This window comes from Aptenodytes patagonicus, chromosome 3, assembly GCF_965638725.1.
Source record: "Aptenodytes patagonicus chromosome 3, bAptPat1.pri.cur, whole genome shotgun sequence".
Lineage (NCBI taxonomy): Eukaryota > Metazoa > Chordata > Aves > Sphenisciformes > Spheniscidae > Aptenodytes > Aptenodytes patagonicus.
The window spans coordinates 65,795,423-65,819,544 of record NC_134951.1 but is presented as its reverse complement, the minus strand read 5'-3'; the positions used below and the strand labels follow the sequence as shown (position 1 = coordinate 65,819,544).

The 24,122-nt window shown below is 37.8% G+C and overlaps 1 protein-coding gene across 13 annotated transcripts in view; it reads right to left on the bottom strand.

Moving 5' to 3' along the window:
- Positions 1-24,122, bottom strand: part of EYA4 (EYA transcriptional coactivator and phosphatase 4) — a 160,116-nt gene that overhangs the window by 101,039 nt on the left and 34,955 nt on the right. The window contains exon 1 of one of the 13 annotated variants that reach the window (XM_076333648.1): positions 14,555-14,598. The exons of the other annotated variants lie outside the window; for them this stretch is intronic. The gene's annotated coding sequence lies outside the window, so the exon portion shown is untranslated. Of the gene's footprint in view, positions 1-14,554; positions 14,599-24,122 lie in introns of those variants that run through there. 13 annotated transcript variants of the gene reach the window in all.

Genomic DNA, 24,122 nt, shown 5'->3' with positions numbered 1-24,122 from the left:
TGTCCTTTTTTAAAATATGAACTTTCAACGCAACACGGTAAATTTTATACATGCATTAGAAATAAACTGGTACAAATAAGAAATTACAGAAGAAATAAGAAATTACAAAATCTGTAATTTTGTAATTGCCTGTACAGTAATTCCCTTAAACAAAACTGAATTAAAAGCTCTGGTTGTGAGTGAATGAAGCTTATCTTTCACAAATTTAGGGAAGCCAGCCACTTTATACAGAAATGGTTTTCACTCTATAAAAACCTTGAAAGGGAGCCTTAAGTAGAAATTAATGGCATACATGAGTTACATAGGATATTACAGTGAAAATTCTTGGGCTCCTCCATGTCTGGTTATGGACATTTCAGGGAGATACCTAGCTTACCTGGGCCAGTTAACTTGGTCTTTACCGGAAACAGCTATTCTCAGACAATTATAAGACACTCTTTTAAAAATGTCCTTTAAAAATTTGGACGAAAGATAACTTAATAGATTATGTTTTTTGGTACTAAATTTTTACAGCTCTTTCTGTACAATTACATTTATGCTTAAAGTCACCAATATGTTAATAAAGAACCCATACTCTCAAAGTACTGCTGAGCCATACTAACTATTCATCTCTCAATCTTTTCATCTAAAGAGACTAACAGCTAGTTAACAAAAAAACTCCAGTATCACACTGAAATGAACATATTTTAGCCAGCTTTCCCCCAAAGTTACAGAAAACACTGTAACTGTTAGGCAAGTTAGTATTCAACGTCTTTTTAGGCGTGCATCTGTTGCTAAAATAATTCCTTAGAAACATAATTTATTATTAAATTTCTTATATGCTTTCTTGATTTGGGTGACATCTCTGTCCTTTTTCCATAATGCTTACAAAAAGTTTGTATCAAACATGGTGCTGATAAATTTGTTCCTTTGGATGTATATGTTCTTCTGCTCATCAAAGGAGGACTTGCACTGAAGTTTCCATTTTTGCCTTTGTTTGTGTTGGCAGCTTTACCAGTGGGAATTACAAAGAATTTCACAGCCTGGCAAAGGGAGGAAGTTACATCTCTATAGCCCCAAATTATCCAGCTTTCAGCAGCTTGCTCCTTTTTCTGCTGTGCTACACTATAGGCTTTTATTCCTTTTTCCTCCAGTGACAGCTTACTGCTTAACTAAAATACAATCCTCCCTCTTTGTAATTTTATTAAATTCACCCTTTGCTTTAAGCTATTGCATCCTGAAGCCTAAGTTAAGTTTTTAGTCCTCTGCAACACCGGAAAATGTAGGGGCATATTCTGTTCTCTGGAGGTGTTCATCAATTTTGTGCGGAACGCACCACAATAATCAAGAGCAGCATGTGGGTTTTGGCTTCCACAGATAGTTTTGCCAAAATATCATTGTATTAGACTGATCACTTACTAAACTCTACAAGCTTTTTAAATTTGTAAAACATCTTAAAATTCTACATTGCTTCATATGCAAGAATCCTTCAGTATTTTTCAAACATGCAGATTTACAATTGGAAATACAATGGTATTAATGTCCACTTATGACAACACTCTCCTTTACTGCAGCGTCAATCTAAAACTATCCATGACATAGTAGCAAAATTTGGCTCTTGCTGTATTTTTTTACCTGGTATTTCTACATATAAATAATGTTTTAATTCACTGCATCCGGTTTTCTTCTCATCACACTTGCAACTCCGCTACAGTCAATGGGGTTGCACTGTTGTAAGTGAAAGCAAAATTTGGGTCAGGATACAGATTTCAACACCACCCTACTCAAAAATATAGTGTTTCAGAGGTTTTACCACAACTTCAAAGGTGGATCATCTTACAAGTGACTAGTGCTGGAGAGCAAACAACCTCCATCATCATAACTAATTTCTCAGCATCAGCACAAGCTTTTGGAAGAATTACTTGGTTTAAATCGTGATCTCTATTTCTGGACACAAGTACAGAAATGCAGATAGGTTGCTTTTACATGCTATTTAGATTTGCATATATAAATTAAGAATAAAATATCACAAATCATAGTATTTTAGAACATGATTCAGAAGCTTTAATAAAATCATATTTCTGTCACTGTCATGAGACATTAGTTATACAGTGATTCAAAACTGATAACAAAAAAAGCAACAATTTTAAAAGCCTGCAGTGAGGTTTTTTTTCTGGTATACCTATAAATTTATTTTCCTAAAACAGACCTCTAAAGATTTACATTATGGCCTAAATAGGGAACTTTGTATTCTGCTTCTCCAACTGGGCTTTTGATCATTTCCAGTAGTCAAACAGTACCTTTTCATGACTGAGGATAAAATATAAAAGCTTCAACGCTTTTTCTGTGGAGAAAGAAATGAACTGAAACACACACAAAATGTGTTTCTCTTTTCCAGATTCGTAATACCTACTGTTTTCAACGAAAAAGACATCACACTGCAATATGTGCAATTAGAAATGAGACTTACTCCTCACACATATTTCTAGAGATCTACAAACACCTTGAGATATTACTAAAAAAATTACATAGTGCATGAAAATATTGCTTCAGAGATTTTAAACAATTCAAGCACACATATAGTCATTCAAATTGAATCCACTATAAATATCTTCAGTTTTAGCAACAGTTCAAGGGAATGTTAGAAAATACTAAGGAAAATTTTAAATACCTTGAATCGCACAGCAGAGAGTGGAAATATGTAAGTTGGTAACTAAAATATCTAGCTAAAATAAAGCACAACTATTTCACTACAAGAAAAATTGTATCACATATTCAGAGTGCATGGCATTACTGAATGGCAAAGCCATGTATGCAAGGCTTCTGCTGATTTGGCCCCAAAACAATCACATCTGGACAGAGGCAGGGCCCAACCAACTCGTACCCTGTTACTATATGTAACTGCAGTTCTGCCTTCTGTCCCTGCTGCTAGCGCCCGAGCGCCGTATTAAAAGCACTGAGGGATAAAACGAAGTTTCAAACAACCCCCCAGGTTTGAATGTTTTAAATTTTAATTTAAAAAAATTAAATAAATGCTTGGCTGTGCCTGCGCAGAAGGGCAGAGTAGAAAAAAAGGGAGTCACAAGTGAAGTCTTTCTTGCAAGAGTGCCTATTTGAGAGGGGAGCAGAGACAACTGGCAGTAGAAGAGGGAATAGTTTTGGGTTTTTTTCCCCAGTGAGTGCTGCAATCCAGAGCTGGCTGAGAGCTCTGCTTAGAAGACATCAACCACGATATCTCTGCCTTCAGTCTCTATTACGAATTAGATTACCAGATTAGATCTTTGGGTTATACGGGATACAATGACATATTTATGAAAGTGGACACTACTGATGGTTTGAAAAGTAGATGCAAGAGTCCCTCCCATGTCCAGTGACGTTATGGAACAGCCTGCCAGGACAGGGAGTTCAGTCTTGCCTCTATACTCTGTGGATTTGTTGGTGTGTGAAACACACGTATTTATATCTGACCAAAGCAAAACTACTTAGTATTTGTGGATGGTCTTATTTTTCATGAAATAATTTCAGTCATACAAAACCTAAGCTTTTAGCCTCCGTGCTCTCTAGTGGCAATGAATTCCAAATCTTTATTATGTGTCAGTAGAAAGATACTGCTTTTATTAGTTTGAAATATATTTCAATTTCTCTTAATACTCCCTAAATTGCAGCACTTGACTTACAGTCTCTATCCTAGTCATTATTGCATATGCATACTGCACTCATCTCTTAACTATATTTGTTGCAGTCCATAAAGGAGGGTTGGTTTTTTTAATGTCTTTATTATTTTCCATTTCCCATATCTGAATTCTGCAATTTTTCCAAATCCATAGCAGGTTGAGCAAACAGAACTGAACACAGAGCGTGGATTTCCCTCCCTCCCTCCCTCCATGCTTTCCTGTGGGCGCACAGAAAGATTGGGATAGACTCAAAGCTGACCACTGGGTAACCTTAACATAGATGTTGTGTGAGGTCATTTATGCTGTGCTGTAGAGTACCAAAGCTCCTACGTATCTAAGCAATATCAGGGAAGGATGATCGCAGGGCAGAGGGGTCTACTCACATTTTAGGGAACTACAATACAACTCCACTCCACCATCCTTTCTGAACAGTTAATAATAACAGTTAATAATAACAGCCCACTTCAGAGGGCAGTTCAGTCCTGAGACTCTTCCAGCATGTGGCCCAGCAAACCAAGACCCGATTCACTGTTGCAGAGGCCACGTCTCTTCATCTGCTGACTTTTAGCTTGGGTTCCTCAATGGGGCGTTCCAGTTAGGTGGGATGAACCTGAATTTTGGTTCACTGAATACCTATGTAAATTTAGATGCCTGAAGCAGTGGTGCAAACTCTCCTTTTTTCATATTGAAACAGACAAAGAACTTTGTAGTATAACCAAAGATTTCGCTTCAGTGAAAAACAAACGCAACACTGGGAACCTTGAGGCCGATGCTTTAGTTTTTAGTTAAAGAAAATCTAAACTTCTGGTTTCTATAATAAGATTTACCATATAGACAAGAAGGGAGTGACGACCACAGATTACTAGGTTAGTTTTGCAAGCTCAGAGGGACACATTGTCTCAGAGTTGGTTATTGGGAAAGGAACACAAATAGGACCTGGAGGTGCACCAAGTTTAAGAATAAACTAAGCAGCTCAAAGAGGAATTCAGGGGGGACAAGCAGCTTGAAACAGCTACTATCTCAATGAAATGTAGGAAATTAAATACAAAAAAGGGCTGACAGACTGTTTCAGAAGAACATGTGTGAATGAACAATTAACCTTGAGCATGTGGAAAACATTAACTAATGTCTTCCATTTGACAGTATGTGAAAAGATCATATAGCTTCCTACTGCATGAAACAAACTTTGTATCTTCCTTTTCCTGAATCTTTATCACATGAACTTCGTTAGCTTACCAGCACAGATAAAGATTAAATCAGAGGGCCTTAAAGCTGAAGACAGAAGATGGAGTTTTTCATTATGTCTCTATTTTTATGATAAAATACTACACAGATTCTTAGATTTCTGGGGTTCAAGAAATCAGCTGAGGAATTGTTCTGCAAAATGAAGTTAAACAGAAGCCATTTTCTGGAGGTCAGAGAGCAGATTCAGATAACTAATTCAACTCAAAGGGAATTAAAAATGAGAATGAATATAAACAGGAGCTCTGATAATAGTAAAAAGGCAGAAAATAGAAATTATAAGGTTCTCAGAATTTATCCAGGAATTTGGGCAGTAAATCATGCAGGTTTTTGAAAGTTCAGTTTCAAAGACAGTTTTCGTAGTCACCGATTACACTGACTGGGTTAAATAGAAGGACAAAGAATTAATTTCATCCACATGAAAGAATTGGCAATGAAGACTGTGACTAAAAAAAAAACAAAGATCAAATATTTTGATAGAATACAGTTAAAATTCACTAATCATTATGACATACAACCTGTTACCCAGAGGCATCTTTCAGATGTTGTCTTGATGTTTAAGTTGTACAAGGTTTGAAAGTTACCAAGTTATGAAAAGCTGATTCATGAGCTCATTCAGGTGATTCAGTGCCCCTCCAACTTTAAGAAGATGGTCTGAAAGTCTACCAGGGTAAGACTGAAAATTCTGCTGAGGAGGAAAGGAGGCCTGATATCACTCACGCAAACTATCCAAAGGTGGGGTGAATACGGCTATCTTTCTACAAGATTGTCTTGCTACAGAGGCGGCCAGTTTCTTTAAAGTGCTCTTATAGTATCTAGAAAGACTAGCACAAATAATTAAAGGTACCAAAACATTCCAAAAGACTTGTGTCCATCATATGGAAAACTGTCAGAGAAGGATATGTATTTTCTACTATTTAAATAATTTGTATTCACTGTGTGTTTAAAACTTACATAATTTTAAAGCATTTTTAAATGGTATTTGAAATTATGCCATTCTATACTAACACCAAAACTTTCTGGAATTATTGAGTGAATAGGATTTTTTTTTTAAATAGTGTTATTGAGTCATTATTAAATGTATTACAAGAACTTCTATTTTAATCTCAGACATATATAGGACGAAAAACTTGTAAGTATAACTCAAGATTAAAAAGTAAACTACAGAATCATAATATACCAAATAGGTCATTGTTTTATAATATATAATGGATAAAATGTTGGCAATTATATGTTTTTCAGCTAAATATTTTGTTTTCACCTGCACAGAAATGAGTTTTCCTAGACACTTTAAGTTTCAGTTTTCTTATCAAGGGAAATCAAGTTTTTCTACCTCTAATGTAAAGGAATTCAATTAAGATATGCAAAAGCAGGAAATTTTCTCTTTTCCAATCCATATAACAAATAAAACAACAGAAGCTGAGCTTTACTAGTTAAACTAATTTTCGAAGGTTTCTGATACACAGAACTTCAAAGGTGTCTAAGCAAGAAGAAACCTAATTCTCAATTCAAACTCATTTTTTCAGAGGCCAGCAATTAATTTCATTTGTAACATCTGAAAATCCTTCTCTCTACCTGTCCTGGTTTCAGCAGGGATAGAGTTAATTTCCTTCCTAGTAGCTGGTACAGTGCTGTGTTTTGGATTTAGGGTGAGAACAATGTTGATAACACACCCATGTTTTAGTTGTTGCTAGGTAGTGCTTACACTAGTCAAGGACTTTTCAGCTTCCCATGCTCTACCGACTGAGAAGGCTGGAGGTGCACAAGAAGCTGGGAGGGGGCACAGCCAGGACAGCTGACCGAGAACTGGCCAAAGGGATATTCCATACCATGTGACGTCATGCTCAGTATATAAAGCTGGGGGAAGAAGAAGGAAGGGGGGGACGTTTGGAGTGATGGCGTTTGTCTTCCCAAGTAACCGTTACGCGTGATGGAGCCCTGCTTTCCTGGAGATGGCTGAACACCTGCCTGCCCATGGGAAGTAGTGAATGAATTCCTTGTTTTGCTTTGCTTGCGTGTGTGGCTTTTGCTTTACCTATTAAACTGCCTTTATCTCAACCCATGAGTTTTCTCACTTTTACCCTTCCGATTCTCTCCCCCATCCCACCGGGGGGGAGTGAGCGAGCGGCTGCGTGGTGCTTAGTTGCCGGCTGAGGTTAAACCACGACATCTTTATGTATCCAGACAGCTTTGAAAATCTCTCCCAATGTGATGACTTGTTCACTTAGTAACTGTGATTAATAATTCTCTTGTATAACAAATCCTTTAGACTTGCATGAAAATATTTTTGTTATGTTATTCAAACTATTTAAGGCTGTTTTATTTCAATAAAAGAGCTTAAATGTTGTTTTTCTGTATTTGGGTGGAGTTCTGATTTGCATCCAAACTACAGGTTGATCCAAATTTAAATTTCTACAAAGTAACAAATGTGGTATCCTTATTTTAACAAAATATAAACTGAGATTCACAAGCTGAGTAAGCCCATAAAATTACTTGAAAAATCACTTGTTTCCCTAAATGCTTGTTTTTCAGGTGTCATGCAAGACAAGTCCACATCCCATGGTTATACCGTCAATGACAAGGTTTCTAAAGAAAAAATAATTTTAAAATACTCATAAAAAGCAAGATCAAGACCTTTTTTCTGATGGGTGGTTCAAATCATGGTTATAATTGGTGTTTTAAATCACTTTGACTTAAACCAGGCAACCCTGGGAAGTAGAATGACTCGAATTAATTCTAAGAAATCTTAAACAAGAGCAAGACGACTATTATTCTAAAGGTCTGATCTTTCACCACTGAAGCCAAGAGCAGATCTACCACAGATCTCATAGGCCAGACCCAGAACGCTCTGAACAGTCTAGGGCACGTTTCTCCTTGTTAGCTTGATTTTTAGTCTCTTGACTCTTGGGATAGCAGAACAGGCCTTAAGACTGAAATGAGTGAATCTAGAATCATAAAATAGGCAAATTTATATCCACACTCATTCACAAATTGTAGATTAGATCTTTATATGTATTATCGCTGAATTTGAATTATTAAATACTTAAGTTTGAGCTTATAAAGGTGTTGCTGATACACCGAACAGTCAAGAGAGAGGCTAAACAGGTAATGCAACTAAAAGGAGCACACATTAATAAGTTAGTTATCCACTCCTATAGTAACTTACACCTTCTTTTGGCTCTTTGGTATGTAAATTAAAGTGACCGAAACCAATTTACATTCACATGTATACATCAGAAAGTGGGTGGAAATCTAGATTGGCTGAACTTACAAATTCCAATTTCTTGGCAAGTTAGATATCTCACCTAAAATCTCCTTATCCATTTATACATTAGGAAATGTGGACAAACCAATTATGGAACAGACACAGACCCAATGAGATCAAAAGCAGATCAGCATGCAAGGATGATAAGCCTAATGAAAACATGGTTTCAAATGGCATATTTTAAACTCAGTGGGAGCCAACCGGGACATTGGAACATGGAAAAAAGTATACGGGACAAGCGCAAATGCACAGGGTTTACGTCCACCTAGAACCTGTGGGGAGCACACACTTCTCAGCAGTAAAGGAAAGCCTAAGTTAATGGCCTGGGGGTTGTTTTGACTTTGAGCTGAGGCAATTAGTGGACTGCACAATATTACGGCTGTCCTGCCCAAGAAGACTACCAGAATCTTCTACAGAGCTGCGCTCTTCCAAGTAGATCATGTCCAACTGGCCAAGCTTTAATTTTGCAACTTAATGATGATATTAAACATTTGTCCAGATCTCAGTATGTGCTTGAAGAAAGAATGGGATGGAGTGTTAAATATATAAAGACTAGCCAGTATTACCCTCAAATCTGTCATCTATTGAATGCATCTGGGAGAAGCTGGAAAGAAAACTAAAACCTTTAAAATAAATCCACAGATCACTGAAATCTTGCAATAATTCTCCCTGAAAGCTAGAAATGAATTGGATCAGCAGGCAACTTTGCAAACACATACACACACGGGTATGGGTGCACACCCACCCTCCAAAACAGACTTCCAAACATCTGCCAGGCCACCATGCCAGAAATGAGTTTTCTCTTTTCTGACTGGATAGTATTATTTTTATGTGCAGCTGTTGAACAAAATATTCTCCGTAGCCCTTGGATAATAAATCCTTTGAATACATCTAAGTGTGTGTGTGTGCATGTGTGAAGTAGTGACTCTTCTTTGAATGTTTCCAGCCTGCATTATTAATACTCAGCTTGTTCCAAAGCCTACAGCAGTTACTTGGAAGACTCCTCTAAGCGTCAGTGCGCTTTGGATCAGCTCCTGGAGAACAAAGCCAACTCGAAGTTTGATTGCAATGCAGAGATGTATGTATGTAAGAACCCACCAAATGCAGAATAATAAACCTGGCTGCTAACACACAGTGGAACATCCTGCATTTTAACAGAACACAGTGACACAAGGGCTGACTGGCCAGCACTAGAGAGATTACAGCGCTGAGTTCAGTGGCTCAAAACCAAGTGAAATGTGCCCCTCTAGTAAGGCACAGGGTATTTTGTTTGGAGGCACGTGCAGATCCCAAATGCATGCACCCTGTGCCAGCAGAGTGGGTCACACTGCGTTCCTAGATTGTGTGATCTCCCTGCAGCCTGCTTGGGAGGCCATACTATTGCACTATGCTCAACGAGCTTCTCAGACATGATCCAAGTTAACGTAAACTTTTCTACAGTCAACACTTCATCTTGATTTTCTAACCAAACCTCAGGCAGCAAGAAGTTACTATACTGATGCAGAAATCAGGATTATCCACTTCCGTGAAAGACAAAAGGGGAAGCACCAACACCTTTTGTTTTGGTATTATTAGAGCTAATTATGACCGCACTGCAGCAAATGGGTGCTCGGCCATTTGCGAGTCTTTGCTTAAGAACATAAGAAGATCTCTTCAAGATAACAAAAAAATGCATTGAGCCCAAGATCCCACCTTCAGCAGATGTGTAAGAACAGGGATATCGCATAGTGATACTTGACCAAACTACTCTCCAACCCTGCAGCAATTATTGGACTACATTAGCTGAGGGACACTAGGCAGTAGACTTCATCAGCTAATAGTGGGATCTTTAAATGTTAACTTTTTTAACAGTTATTTAAAAAAAAAAAAGTATTTTTTTTCCTTGATGTCATCCAATCCCTTTTGACCATTTCATTCCCTGTTCCTTATCTTCTAACTTTATCCATGTGAGAACCTGCCCTCTCCTCCCAAGCCTGCTGAATGTCCTCAAAACATTCCATGTTCCTCACGTTCCATGCAGAACACTACTGCATGCCTTTTGGAAATGTATGAAGGGCTGATCAGCCAGATCTCCGTCTCTTGAGAGGATTCTAAAACAACTGTGAGGCATGCTAACCCTTTACTGTCTTGCTTACCATTGCATAAAAGAGGAATTTGGGAGGGCTAAGATGCTTACTGAATGAAAAGTTCATTTTGAATTATGCATACCAAGCAGATACTATAGTCACATATACTGAGAAATTGGTAAGATTATGATACACTAAATTTCAATCTTCTGATTTTAGTAAAATAAAAATAGAAAGGAAATGTATCAAGAAAAGGACCTTGAGTCCAACCCATGATGGCTGCAGAAGAAGGAATTCCCTCAACTCAGACAGAGGGGTCTGTTCACGTGCCTAGTCATTCCCTCATCTAATGAGGCCCAAACATGTGCTGCGCTATCAGGCCAACAAGCTTATGGTAGCCTACAAAAATTGCATTCATTCAGGAACTCCCGTATGTGGCAGGTTGTTACTGATACTCCTCAGCATCAATAGCTCTTGTTCTAACTTTGGTCTTATTATTCTTTCTGAAGTAAAATGATTTTTCAACAAGAGACAATGAAGGGAAACCAAATATTCATCGAATGCTGGAACTAGAACAAATGACAGTTCCCTCAAAACAAATACAGATGGCAGGTAACGTGCATGGCCCAGGAGGCCAAAGAAATAATCACTCTGTGAGCAGCGAACAATCAGCTCCAGCCTTGCGGAACCAGTCTGCACTTGGCAAGTGAGAGCACAGTGGTGTCCTGCTTGTTAATGGAGGTAAAGGCAAAAGGGTTCACTCCTCACGTAAGGCAATCATGACAAGGCTCACGGAGCGTTTGTGGCTGGTACCCATAGGGATCTTTTCTCCTATGCCAGCCATGCTTCCCAGATAAACTTCTGTTGTGGCCAAGCAACAAAAGTCCATATAAACAACATTGATAATACAAACACTAATGTAATCCACATGAAGACGGACATTACAGCAGAACATGGGAGAAGCTGCACAAGTGTCAGCGCATGTATGCATATAAACATAGGTGTGATAGAACAGATTAGCACAAAGCCTTGCATACTTTGGGCACAACCTCAATAAATTATACCTACATTACTTACCTCTAAAATACAGTTATGATATTTACTATAGATGAAAACGAAACCAGAATTTATTTCTGGAATAATAAAAGTGACTGGTTATATGACTGAATCAAATGAAATATTAAAACATCAACAGTTACTCATTAACAGAAACAGGACTAATATTCTGCCTTAAAGTTTAAAACAGAAACCAAGCTCAACAAAATAGAGATCATGATAGTACAAAAAAACCAACACAGCTTCATGAAAAGCACTACTCTTCTAAAGTAGGTCCTTTCCTAGAAACAGAGCAGACACAGCTTCCATTTATTATTTATGGTGCCTTGTGCCCATGTCAGCTCCTGATTAATAATTAAAATTAATCTCATTAAGGCAGATTTCATTACAGGATAATTTAATTAAATGATGAATTGGCTCCCAGATGTCACCATTTGTGCCATCTTTTAAAAGATGCTGATGATGACACAGATTTACAAGGTTTTAGTCCTAACCTGAAAAGCTATATTATTTAACAGATTTATAGCAATTTTTCACAAGCAAGGCACACAACCTGAAATATAATTCAGATAAGGTGAGACAGGCACTTCCAAGTATAAACAGAGGTATATGTATGTTTCTGTATGGCATGAGGAAGGATGAGAAGGTCAGCTTCAAATTTGTTAAAAAGAACTCTAACTTCAGTACTTGTGAGGATCCTACACATCAGCAGTTTAAGCAACTTCTTCCTTGTAGCACAAAGCAGCTGAGACAGCTGCAAAAAAAATTATTTAAGATATGTTTACAGAAAAATTATTTTGAATTTTCAAATTCAGTGTCTCAAGACTTAAAAGACCCAACGGAGACAGATGAATGAAAAGAAGAAATGTCACTGGTAGCAGGAGAAGATGAACCAGGCTGTACCGTACTTCCCATGACCCTTTCCAATATGCTATGCAATATTCTCTTGCTAGTTAAATAAAAAAAAAACAACAGTGGAATATCAGCTGCTAGTGAATCAGCACTATCAGAACAGGCCAGAAAGAGCGAGCTAATGAGGGTGTTTCGTAAGCCATAGAGCAAACAAAACAAAGGGCAGAGAGGAAGGCAAGCAGTGACATAAAATACTGTGACAAAAAGGTTCAAAATAGTGGAAGGGCATTTTCTCTAATATTCCTCCAGTGTACCATATCTCACAGTGACAGGTTACATTCCACAAAACCTCACAGACCTTTTTAAAAGACTTCAGTGTAAGGAAAAATGAAAAAAGTATGAAGCTGAATTCTAAGAGTGCACCATGCCAATATGCGTATTTGTGGGCTAATGGTGCTATTTTAGGCAGCTACATTTGCCTAAGGCATGACCAGCAGCCTGCTCTCCTTCTGCTGCATATTACTGCTTTCCCAAAACACAGTTTAGTGTACGAAAAGCACCACGTTGAAGTTCACGATCACCAAACGATCCTTGAATGTATCAGACAGAGAGAAGGCGGCACAGCCAAAGTCCCCACTTGAAGCAGTATTCTGCTCACACCAGAGATTGCTCCAAATAAAGATGCAAGTTCTCCATCAGTATGGAAAAGCTTTAGTACTGATACTTTTGATTAAAATAATACAAAACCACCCAGAATACTTTGAATGTTGAAGCTGCACCTCCCTTAGGTGTCCCTGGCCCACTCAAACCATCCAAACTCTGCCACAGGACTGCTGTTAACAAAGCCTTCCTTCCTTAGTGGAAGGAACATCATTGCTCCTGTTTCTGTTTGGTTACAAGCAAGGTAGCACTCGCTTATGGGTGATCAATCTGGGGCCCGTTTTGTTCACCAGATAATCTTACTGAACAGTCAGCAGTGTTACCAAAACTGTAGCCAACCAGGCACCAAGGGCTAAATCTAGAACAGATTTAGGTATTTAGAACTAAGTAGAATCTTGAGCCCTAATTCACTTTTTAGGCTCCACATACAATACATGGAGGGAGAAAGGCAGTGCCAAAGAATTCAGCGCGCTGTGATCATCTACCTGGTGGGAAATGCTGAGCAGATGAAATGGGCTTGACTGTTAACCTGCTATTTACCAGTTAGATCAGTGATCCACCACTCTGTGGTTTGGCTTCTCAACTATGAGTCACCTGGCCCAGTTAGGCGCCTAGGCAAGACCAGCCTTTTTTTTTTGACTGGGAGGGTGTTTTCCAATAAGAGAGTAAAGGGATGGCCTGCAATAGATACATACATAAGTTCTCAATCTGTCTGATATGCAGCAAGAAATTTAACATAAAAGGTGCTCAATTCCCATGTCCCAGAGGAATAAAAATTGGGGGACACCCCCCCAAATGTCTTAATGCCGTATGTCCCATGAAGTCATACAAGACTTTACTGTTAGAAACTCAGTGCTGAGGACAATATGCCAAAGTGAGACAGGTAACTAGAGTGAGACTGGAGTAGTACATGTCAACATCTAAAATTGCACTCCTCAAACCCCTGCTTATTAGCTGTAATTCTTCTTGACATTGTATCTCTGCTTCTGCACAAAGCCAGAAATGTCTTCTATTGAAAGACTGACAACTCTTATCTCTTGTTTTACCTCCATGGAGCATCGTGGAATGGCACATCTTTGGTATTCTTGCAAATATCACAGATTCTGCTTGTTCCTTATATGAACTGTAGAGAACATGTAACTGCTCCTCTTTTTTTTTTTAAAAAAAAGTAAATTACAACATTACTGTACAATTTAGGAAACTGCTTTTATATATATATATATTTAAAATGTCCTAATTCACAGAATATCTGTATGAATTTTTAAAGCATTCATATATAATTTATCTTTAAAGACTACAGAAATAAACACCTTTGTTCTATAAATCTGTTCTAACCCTCTCTTACCATCTGCAAAATTAATAGGTCAGTCCTTCAACACCATATGACTAGGCTTCCAGCAACAAACTACTACCTGAAATGTGAAAAACAGAAAGTCACTGTTTATTCTTGTCAGTCCCATGGTTCCACTGCACGTTGTAACATCTTCTTTTCCTAGAGCTACATTTTAATTATCGTGATGCATTGGTTTAACTTCTATTATTTAAGTTATTTAATAGCTCATCATCAAAAAAATGTATTTTGCAATGAGTTTATAACAGCTACAATTTAGGTATGTGTATATATATATACACTTGAAGGGATGATTCAACAGTATTTCTATGCATATAATCCACGGTTTATCACAAAACTGTGATTTAGCAGCAGTGCTAGTTATACACATCTACAGGAAGAAACTTATCTCCCTTCCCTAATGTCTTACCTTGCCTCTGGTCCCTCCTCTCCACCAGACAGGGGAGAGGGCAGGAGGGAAAGAGGAACAGCCATCTCCTTCAATAGCTGCTTTGCTCTGCTTCCAAACATGTGCGGATTATCTGAAAAATTATAGTCAAAGAGCTAACTGGTTTATATCCTTCTAAAAGGGATGTGGGCTATGTGGGTAAAAATGTACAATGTCAGGCTGTAATTCAAAATTTGAATATAATATAGAAGCTACATTCTTTCATTGCTTTTCTATCTTGAGCTGTGATTTCTGGGGAAACTACAGCCCCCAAATAATATACTAAAAAGTAACATGTTATTTTAATGCTATTAGGGAAAATTTCCAAAAAGCAAGCCTCCCCACTTAAAATCCTTCCTCAAGATAGCTATGGTCTTTGTAACCCATCACCTTTTGAGCAGTATAATATGTACCTCCTTATCAAAATGAGAATTTCTCTGCTGAAAAAACTACCCACAAAAAAATGGACAAAAAGTCAGATATATTCTTATTTTCTGGTATTCCATGGCTTTATTCCTCTGAAAAATGAGAGGGGGAAAATACCCCTCCCAACTGTTCTTCTGGTTTCAATATTTTTATTGACAATTTTATTAGTAGTTTTATAGAAAAAACATAACATATAATTTTCTGGGATTTCCCCCACTGCTACCTGGTGGTTAAAGCCGCTGCTTAGTGTCTCCAGTTTCCCAGTCTATCTATCTACCTTTCCACACATCTTACCAGGCTGGGCTCAGCATCATGCTTCCAGCCTGTTAACTAGCATAGACACCTCTGTGTATTCCTACTTTGCACCACTGCATGGTGCAGGCATGCCCAGTTCTTCCACGAGGTAACCTTTCCTGACAAAATATAATGCTGAGGGGGAAAAAAAAAGGCAAAACAAAACTGACATTCTAGGTTGACAGCAAACCCAGACAGAAAAAAAAAAATCTATTACAGAGCAGTTGAAAATAAATGTGTATAACACACAGATAAGTGATGTTCTACATCTTATTGTTGCCTTTAACATAATATACTAGTGAGTAGATTAAATGCTATTCTTCCTTCTCTTTCTTAAAGAAGCCTTTAGGAAAGTTCTTTTGCACTCACCGGACTACACCCCCCCAGCTTTCCTCAGGCATAGTAGGAAAAAGAAATTAAAATGTGATGTGTAGTTGGGTGCTCAGTGCTACATCTTCCTATTTTCTTGAACAATTACGGAGTGTTGCCTCTGGTGATTTAACAACATCACTTTACACTAAGCTGAGAAGACATTTTGAGGCATTATCATGGAGTTTTAAACACAATGATGCTTACAGTCCAACTTAACTGCCGTACAGGTAGGGGAAAATGCATTAATCCCACTGATTTGAGCCTGCATATATCAATGGTGGATTTTGCCTACCATCTCTAGAACTGTGTACTGGTGGTTTAAAAGAGCAGCAATTACTAACTTTGTCAATTCTACTATTATTCTAGATCAAAATGGATCATCAAATTATAGAGCAATCCGAAATTATGCTCTGGTCACTAAACTAAGGTGGAGAAGGGCTGAATTTGCTTTCTCCCACACCTACCTCCCTCACTCTTGATTCCATCTATACTTGTGTTTTTCTGATGGAAAAGCCTTTTCTCCACCAAGAAATGAGTGCAACTGAACATCTGCAGAAAGTATGCAAAGACACAGGGAGAAGATCTAGAGAGTCCACAGCCACCCTGCCTTCAAATAGATAACTGCAATTACTGCCGTCTCTTGCACAGAAACCATTTTATACTAATAATAGAAAAATCAAAAGGAAGAGAGATGCCATATCTTAGTGGTTAGATGCCACACCTTAGATGCCACACCTGGGCGGTTTCTTGGACCAGTCAGAAGAGGACATCAGTAGCTGATGTAGTATTCAGGTTGCTTTACCTGAATAACTTTGCTGTGTTACTCATTCCCTGCCCTTATCCCCTTTGAGGCAAGAGAGCAATGCTCACCAGTGACATCAAACAATGCTCTTACAGAAATGAGATATACAACTGTTTTCCGCCAGTTTACTGTCAGACCCATGAACTCAAAAGGACAGAAGTGGAAGCGGAAGAGCAAAAAGACTGGAGCAGGAAGGGGAAGCATTTGCTTCTGTAATTTTGCCCTGGGCTCTCAAACCTCTGTCTATTTAAAAAAGAATAGCTTATTTCACCTGTGTTAGGAGCTTTCCATCTACTAAGGACATTGATTACAATTGCTTTTCATTGGCTTCCTGGAACTGATTTTATTTTATACTATATGTAGTTATGGGAACACCACTGAAAAATAGACTGGCTTCTTACCGATCTAGCTTTGAATGACTTACCTGAAGTTTATCAATTCAGCAAACAAATTAAATTCTCTTAGCACAAATTATAACCTCATAGAATTGTACAAACTACCTCCATTCATTAGCAGGCCAAAAAGTTAACAGATATTTACTAGTTTTGATGTTTCATCTTACAGGCAGAACATAGCCCAGCATCTACTGGATACAAAGTGAAACAATAATACATTTACATTTTGATGTAAATATTTTCCCCTCAAAATACACTTTTTCTTGCATCCATTGAATAATAAAACCAGTATTTTCATCAACAGTCTTTCTGTTACTTATTCAGCAATGTTGTGCGAAGGATCTAAAAACTTAATTATTAATGAAGAGTTGGAAGTATGTTAGGGTGACACTGATAATCCAAAGACTTAAAAAATGACGAATATTTTTATTTCAGAATCTTTCAGTAAAATATATGCTGCCAAAAATATGTGCCACTTTGCAAGGATGAAGTTACAGAACAGTAAGCCTGAAAATTAAATTCAAGAACCACTACAGTTCTTTGGGAAGTTTTTTTCCTAAAAATGTGGTTTTCAGTCAGGTTCTTTCCAACAAACCCTTGCCATTTTTACAGGATTTAGGTGAATAGGTAAGGCTTTTCCCATTTTTTGCTCAGTTGGGAACTTAGGCTTCTCCATTACCACAGTCTGATTCTAAAGCTACTTTAATTCTTAATGCCTTAATCACTTGTGCTTATTAAATTATTTAAAATGTGCTCTGAACAACAAAGAAAAGAAGGATCTTCCCCTGCAGCTAATGAAGCAAAGGAAAGTTCTGGTTTCGCAGAACCTGAAGGGTTGAATGGGCAGCTGAGGAAAGATGCCCTTGAAAGTTTTGTTTTATGCTTTTTGCCTTATTTTTCTACTTACAGAAGAGGGAAATAAAAAATGGGTGAAATAGTAGCAGCAGAGTTGCCATCTCATTATAAATTTCTTCCCAACAGGAAATCATTATTTTTCCTGGTTCTGTTCATTCATGATGCCTCGTGATTATCTCCATATTCGGTACTTCTTGCACCTTGAGATGTAGGTTACAAAAGCATCACAGCATCAGATTCCCTAAAGGTTGTATAGGGAATCTGCATCTTCTCTACAGTTACCTCCGCATGAAAAGCTGTAAAACAGGCAGTGGGTGGAAATATGAAAAGGGAGGAAACCAAAGCCCTTTCTTTGGTACCAGATACATGAGCTACAAACGGTGGTGTCTAGCAAGGGATAAATGTAAATATGAAAAGAAAGGGTCAATAACCACATAGGGGTGGTACATGGGCATGGCAGGCAGACCAGTGACTGTGTCAACTTTTTGAAGAACCTGTTTTCCACAGGGCTGGAAAGCAGTGTCCGAACCTATACGTTATCAGCTGCTAACCATCTTACCTGCCAAAAATGTTCTTTAACGAGACTAAGCACAGAGATGGTAGTGTTCAACCAGCAAGTACTATCAGCCTTCACAGAGGATGTCCCACGTTATCACACAGAACACAGGGGTCTCGGGCTGGGTTTTTGGTCACTCTCCTTTTTATATTCTTCTTTTCTGCTCCCAGGCTAAGTTTCTCTCCTAAGAGAATCGCTTTAGCAAGGTTTATGAAGTATTAAGCATTTTTCAACAAAAAAGAAAAAACAAGCCTACAATGTCAAGACGTCTGTCCGAGCAATGCAATAGTTAAAAAGGCTATTAACTATGCAACCGAAAGACAGTTTGGAAGAAATGGTGCAACTATGAAATGAGCATAACCACAGAAGACCACAGAACAGCTTTAAAAAAAAAAAAGTTAAATGACTTTACCAAAATAAAAAGCCAAGTTTTTTCCACTCATCCAAAGATCCTTTTTGATATATGTATTTTGTAATATTTTATTACACTGCCAAGTATAAAGAGTATTTTGTGCTTCATTAATATAGAGACAAAGCTTCTTGATTCCTGTGCATTTTTTCTATTAAATACTCAACAGAGACCTCAAAGGAAACATTGGAACCTACCAGAATTCTCAGAAGTGACAAACAACATGCAGACTGCAGCATTTATGTTATTTGAATAACCTCCCAAAACTAGACACCAAACAAATCTTGAAATGTATTTGAATTTTATGTATATACCACTACTTAGGTGCGGTAAATATAATAAAATCTGTGATTTTGTGATTTGTGAACTTTTTTTTCCTTAGTAGAAAGGCAACAACACTAAATCAGCAATACATTATTACTACACATTATAAAAATTATCAAGGGTGAAATCAAATTTATTGCAGCTGTAACACTTCCAAAAGAGAACAGGAATCTGGGTCTGTGCCAAAGAACACACTTCGGGCAGTCGATCACATGATCTTCGAAATAACTAAATTAATTTTGTTGTAAAAATAAAAACTAAACCCCACTGAATATCAAAACCAAAGGGTACAAAGGTGATTTCCAGATTGAGAAGAAGGCTTTCTTTAATTTCTTTAACAGCTGCCATGGCATTTAGCTTTCTAACATGAAATGCAAATATACTTTCTATCAGTTACAACCTATATTTATTCAAAACAAAGGGATTTAAGTGATGAATACCATAAATATAAAGCCTGATTCAGCTCACAGATGAACGCACCTTATCAAAAACTGAAATCATCTAGAGCAGTGGGAGACTTCCAGAAAGCAGGAATAGCAGAAAAAAACCTAGTTTGTCTTCTAATATCCACCCCCCGAGTGTCCCAGGTGGGAGATTACAGCCCACATGCCAGTTACTCTTATGGGCCCCAATTCAGAAAAGCATACCTATTCAGGAAAGCACTTAATTAAGCACATGCTTATATGCTTTTCTGAATCAGGTCCATGGTACCATAGGAAATGGGTAGAAGAGACATAAAATGCGTAAGTAAAAGTAACTGAGAACTTAGCTCCATAACATAAGCTTTCATTTATGTACTTCTGTATTTTTAAGGTATGATGCACTGCTTAAAACATAGCACAGCTAAGCATACTCCACTGTAAAATGCAGCGTGGCCAAAAGGATACCCGAGTATAACCATATCCCAGGACCCATTCAGTCTCTCACATGCCTAGTCCACTGCAAAAAGTGCTGCAAAAGGTACAAAGTAGCCTTTCATTGCGTTATTTTATTTTCCAGCAGATGAGCAGCTTCGGGCATATTGATATAATGGGGATAAATGCCAGGTGGCCAAAGAGCTGTTCGTCATGGTGGTTTGGGGCTACATGATACATACCTAGTTAGGGTTAGCAAAAACAGGGAGCAGGGAAGGAAAGAACTCTGTACGTGTTAATCACGCACAGGAAAGATGACTTCAAGAAGGTCATTCCTTCTTTTTCACTAGCAGCACTGCAGAGCAAAAATTTTGTATTTTCCCTTCCATTCAATGGTGCTCTCTATGAGAAATCCGAAGCTGAAAAAGAAGGTGGCCACCAGCAAGCAAGGTTGCCCAGCAGCTGCTGTGAGCAAAGCAGGAAGCTGACTGAGGGCACACGTGGGCCACATGGATTAAGAGCCACTGGCAAGGTCTGAAAAATGCCAAATTTTGATATGCTGTCATATCTGCATGTGATTATCAGCCAGCAGGAAAACCCTGCGGTCTGCACTGGAGAAAACCAAGTCTAAGAATGGTAATTATCTGGGAATACCAGACCCCTTATTTAGTTTCAAGTAACTGTTTTGCTAAAAAAGGTCACTTTTTTCACCTAGTTCACGTTGATTTTTTATCACTTAAAAATAATACTAAGCTGACTAAAAGTATATAATAGCAGAACCATTCAGAACATTACACTGAGAACCACAAAGTTTAAAAATACTCTGCTGCCTGCAAGAGCTTCGATCAAAGAGATAAAGGCTAGATTTGGAATCTCCCTCACTGCAAGATAACTATAATTTTAATGTAGGAAAATGAAATAAAAAGCTGCAGTTTCATTCCTTGGCAATTTTTATTAACACTGGAAATCAGCAGAAACTTTAGTAAGCACTGGCCGCTCTAAACTTTGGATTTAACAAACCAGAAGCTACACAAACTCTCACAACATTACCAACATATTTTGCAATCAGCCGATCTGTCAAAATGCAGAGGTTTTTGTATAGTTCAATTATAGAGTTATGAAACATAGTTCTGTGAAATAATCTTGAAAGCTAAAATAGCCAGGCTAATGAGATACTATTTTCTACTTAGGCTTACTAAAACATACCCTCATGCAATTAAACCAAAGGAATAGTTTTTGAATAGGCAGCATTCATAAACTGAGAACCTGCTGGCCAACCCAACCCTAGGTAATGGAAAGGTGTATATAACCTGAGCATACTAACAGGGCTGCAGAGGTATTTCAGGAAGGGAAGCGAGGTTCTTTTCAAGTCGCAGCAACGTGACGAATAAGTAGGACAGAAACAGCAGAGGGCTGCAAATTCTGTATACCAATTAATGCATTGCTACCATAGACTGACTTACAGTTTCCGAAAGCTTTACTTTTCATCATGCAACAATCATTGAAGGATCTCTAAGGCATCGCGTATCAAATCACAAATCCATGCAATCACGCAGTGGTTTCTTTACTCTGTGCTTTTAGTATGGCAAATAAGGATGCGGGAGTTCCTCCTCTTTGAGTATGAAAACGAAATACTCTATCATAGGCTGTTTCTTTCCGCAGCCCTCGAAATTCATCACCTCCTGTAGCCATACTAATTAGAAACACTCTACAGAATTAGCTGGGCTGGATTTTATTTTTTCTTCATGATTCTCTATAACTCATTCTTCATATCAGTTTCTCTTAACAGCCGATATACGTACATAGCGGGAATTTACAGGTATGTGCTGGGCACACACGCCATTACAACTCAAACAAGCATGATCAGATCTCAAAAAATTTGCCAGATTTTCTCTCATCCTTAGACTGAATTTGCTCAAGCGACAAACATCTCCAGTATGAACTAAAAACCACTGGCACGTAAGGTGCATACACCTGTTAATCCCACTGCATAATACAGTGCAGGGTCTGTAGGGTTTGTTTTGGTTACCATGTATTTTGTTTCTTTGTTTACTGCTGTTTTGGGAGCCACGAATTTTCTGCTGAATTAGCAGATGTTTACCAGCTTATGAAAATTCAATATTTAAAATATTAACATATTTCAGTATTTAAACAGTGACTTTTTTTGCTGGAGATATAACAGGTGTTTAAACTGATTCATTAAAAAAAAAAAATCTTCAAACCATTTCCACTAAATTTTATACATTAAAATATTTACACTGACAGCAAGTGTGAAAAGTGTATTTCTTCATATGATACGGGGAGTTTTTAATCCTCAAACCAGGTCTTCCCCTGCACACAAGCAAACAATGTTAAGTTACATGTAAATGGAGCAGACCACTCCCAGAAAGGGCAGGATCTGCTTTAAAACCGTGGTGGCCCTAATTTTAATCTATGATTTCTTTCCCTTAAAGAGAGTTTGCAAATTACTGAAGTCCCAAGAAAGCAATAACTCTTAAGCCAAAAAGTAATACTCGTCTTAGGCACTTTTATATATATTTATATATATTATATATATTCAATATATACAGTAATAACGTTTTAATAAAGATGATTACAACTATTCAAAAGAGTCTAGTGTCATACGAATGGGGGAGGTCTTTAACTAATGGTAGAAAATTGTATATAATATTTCTTTCTAAAACCACACAATCATTTCAAATCGTATACATTGCATAATAAGTAGGATAGTTTCAAATTCTAGAAGTTTAATGATTTAAAATGTACACTACCATATTAGGCAGTGTAAAATAGTTCATAATATATGGCCAATTATATACGTAATGACGGTCACTGTTGTCACAACTAGAAGACCTCTGCTGGCACAATAACAGTTACACTTCCCACTTAATACGCATTTTCTGCTAACTATAAATGTTTGTTTTGCTCATATTCAGTACATGTAAAGATTTAGTCATTTATCCGTAATTATAAAAAGAAGGGACTGTACATTTGAATAAAATGTAAGTCTTTAGAGTATCTAAATGTTGTCAAAATTCAAGGACTTGATTCTTTATGAGGGCAGAAAACGGATGTCATGATCTACTGGAATTATACTATAAATCTCTTGGTAGTAAGACAGATGTTGGATGTTTTTCAAAATGTACCGACTGGAGACAGGATCCAGGATATGCTGGCGTACAATGAGACTACTAATGAACCTTAGACTGCTATTCATCATAAACTAGATTCTGGAAAAATTTTTGCCTTCTCCCAGAAGATTTAGTCAAATATATTTCAAGCAAAGTGAGCTTGTACTGAACAAAAAAAAAAAAAAAAAAAGACCATTTAAACACAACATCCCCACTAGCCTAAACACATTGCTAGAGAAATTCCATTTTTTCTTCTACGTAGATGACTTTATTCTATTCTCTTAAGGTAGATGGGGATGGAAAGATGGTTGGCTGGAGTAGACGCAGTATTTCCCATGCTTTCTTATTATATCACCTACAACAGCTTTAGAACAGAATAGAATAGAATAGAATAGAATAGAATAGAATAGAATAGAATAGAATCATTTAGGTTGGAAAAGACCCTTAAGATCATCAAGTCCAACCATTTACCTAACACTGCCAAGTCCACCACTAAACCATGTCCCTAAGCATCACATCCACACGTCTTTTAAATACCTCCAGGGATGGGGACTCAACCACTTCCCTGGGCAGCCTGTTCCAATGTTTAACCACTCTTTCAGTAAAGAAATTTTTCCTCACGTCCAATCTAAACCTCCCCTGGCACAACTTGAGGCCATTTCCTCTCGTCCTATCGCTAGTTACTTGGGAGAAGAGACCGACACCCACCTCGCTACAACCTCCTTTCAGGTAGTTGCAGAGAGCGATGAGGTCTCCCCTCAGCCTCCTGTTCTCCAGGCTAAACAACCCCAGTTCCCTCAGCCGCTCCTCGTAAGACTCGTGCTCTAGACCCTTCACCAGCTTTGTTGCTGTTCTTTGGACGTGCTCCGGCACCTCAATGTCCTTCTTGTAGTGAGGGAGCCAAACAGAACCCTTTAATGCTAGTTGTGCCATGGCGACTTACATTTCTCTGCACCAAAAAGGTATGTCTCCTTTGTTACATGTCACTTGTGTGAGTACTGGGTAGAGCAAGCACAGCAGTTATCTCCTATGTTCGAGTACATTCTGCCATTAAAATAGTATGTAATTAATAGCTTCCTTCAAGCAACTAAAAGAAGTACAAGAAGCACAAAAAAGCTGAAGGATGTTGCAA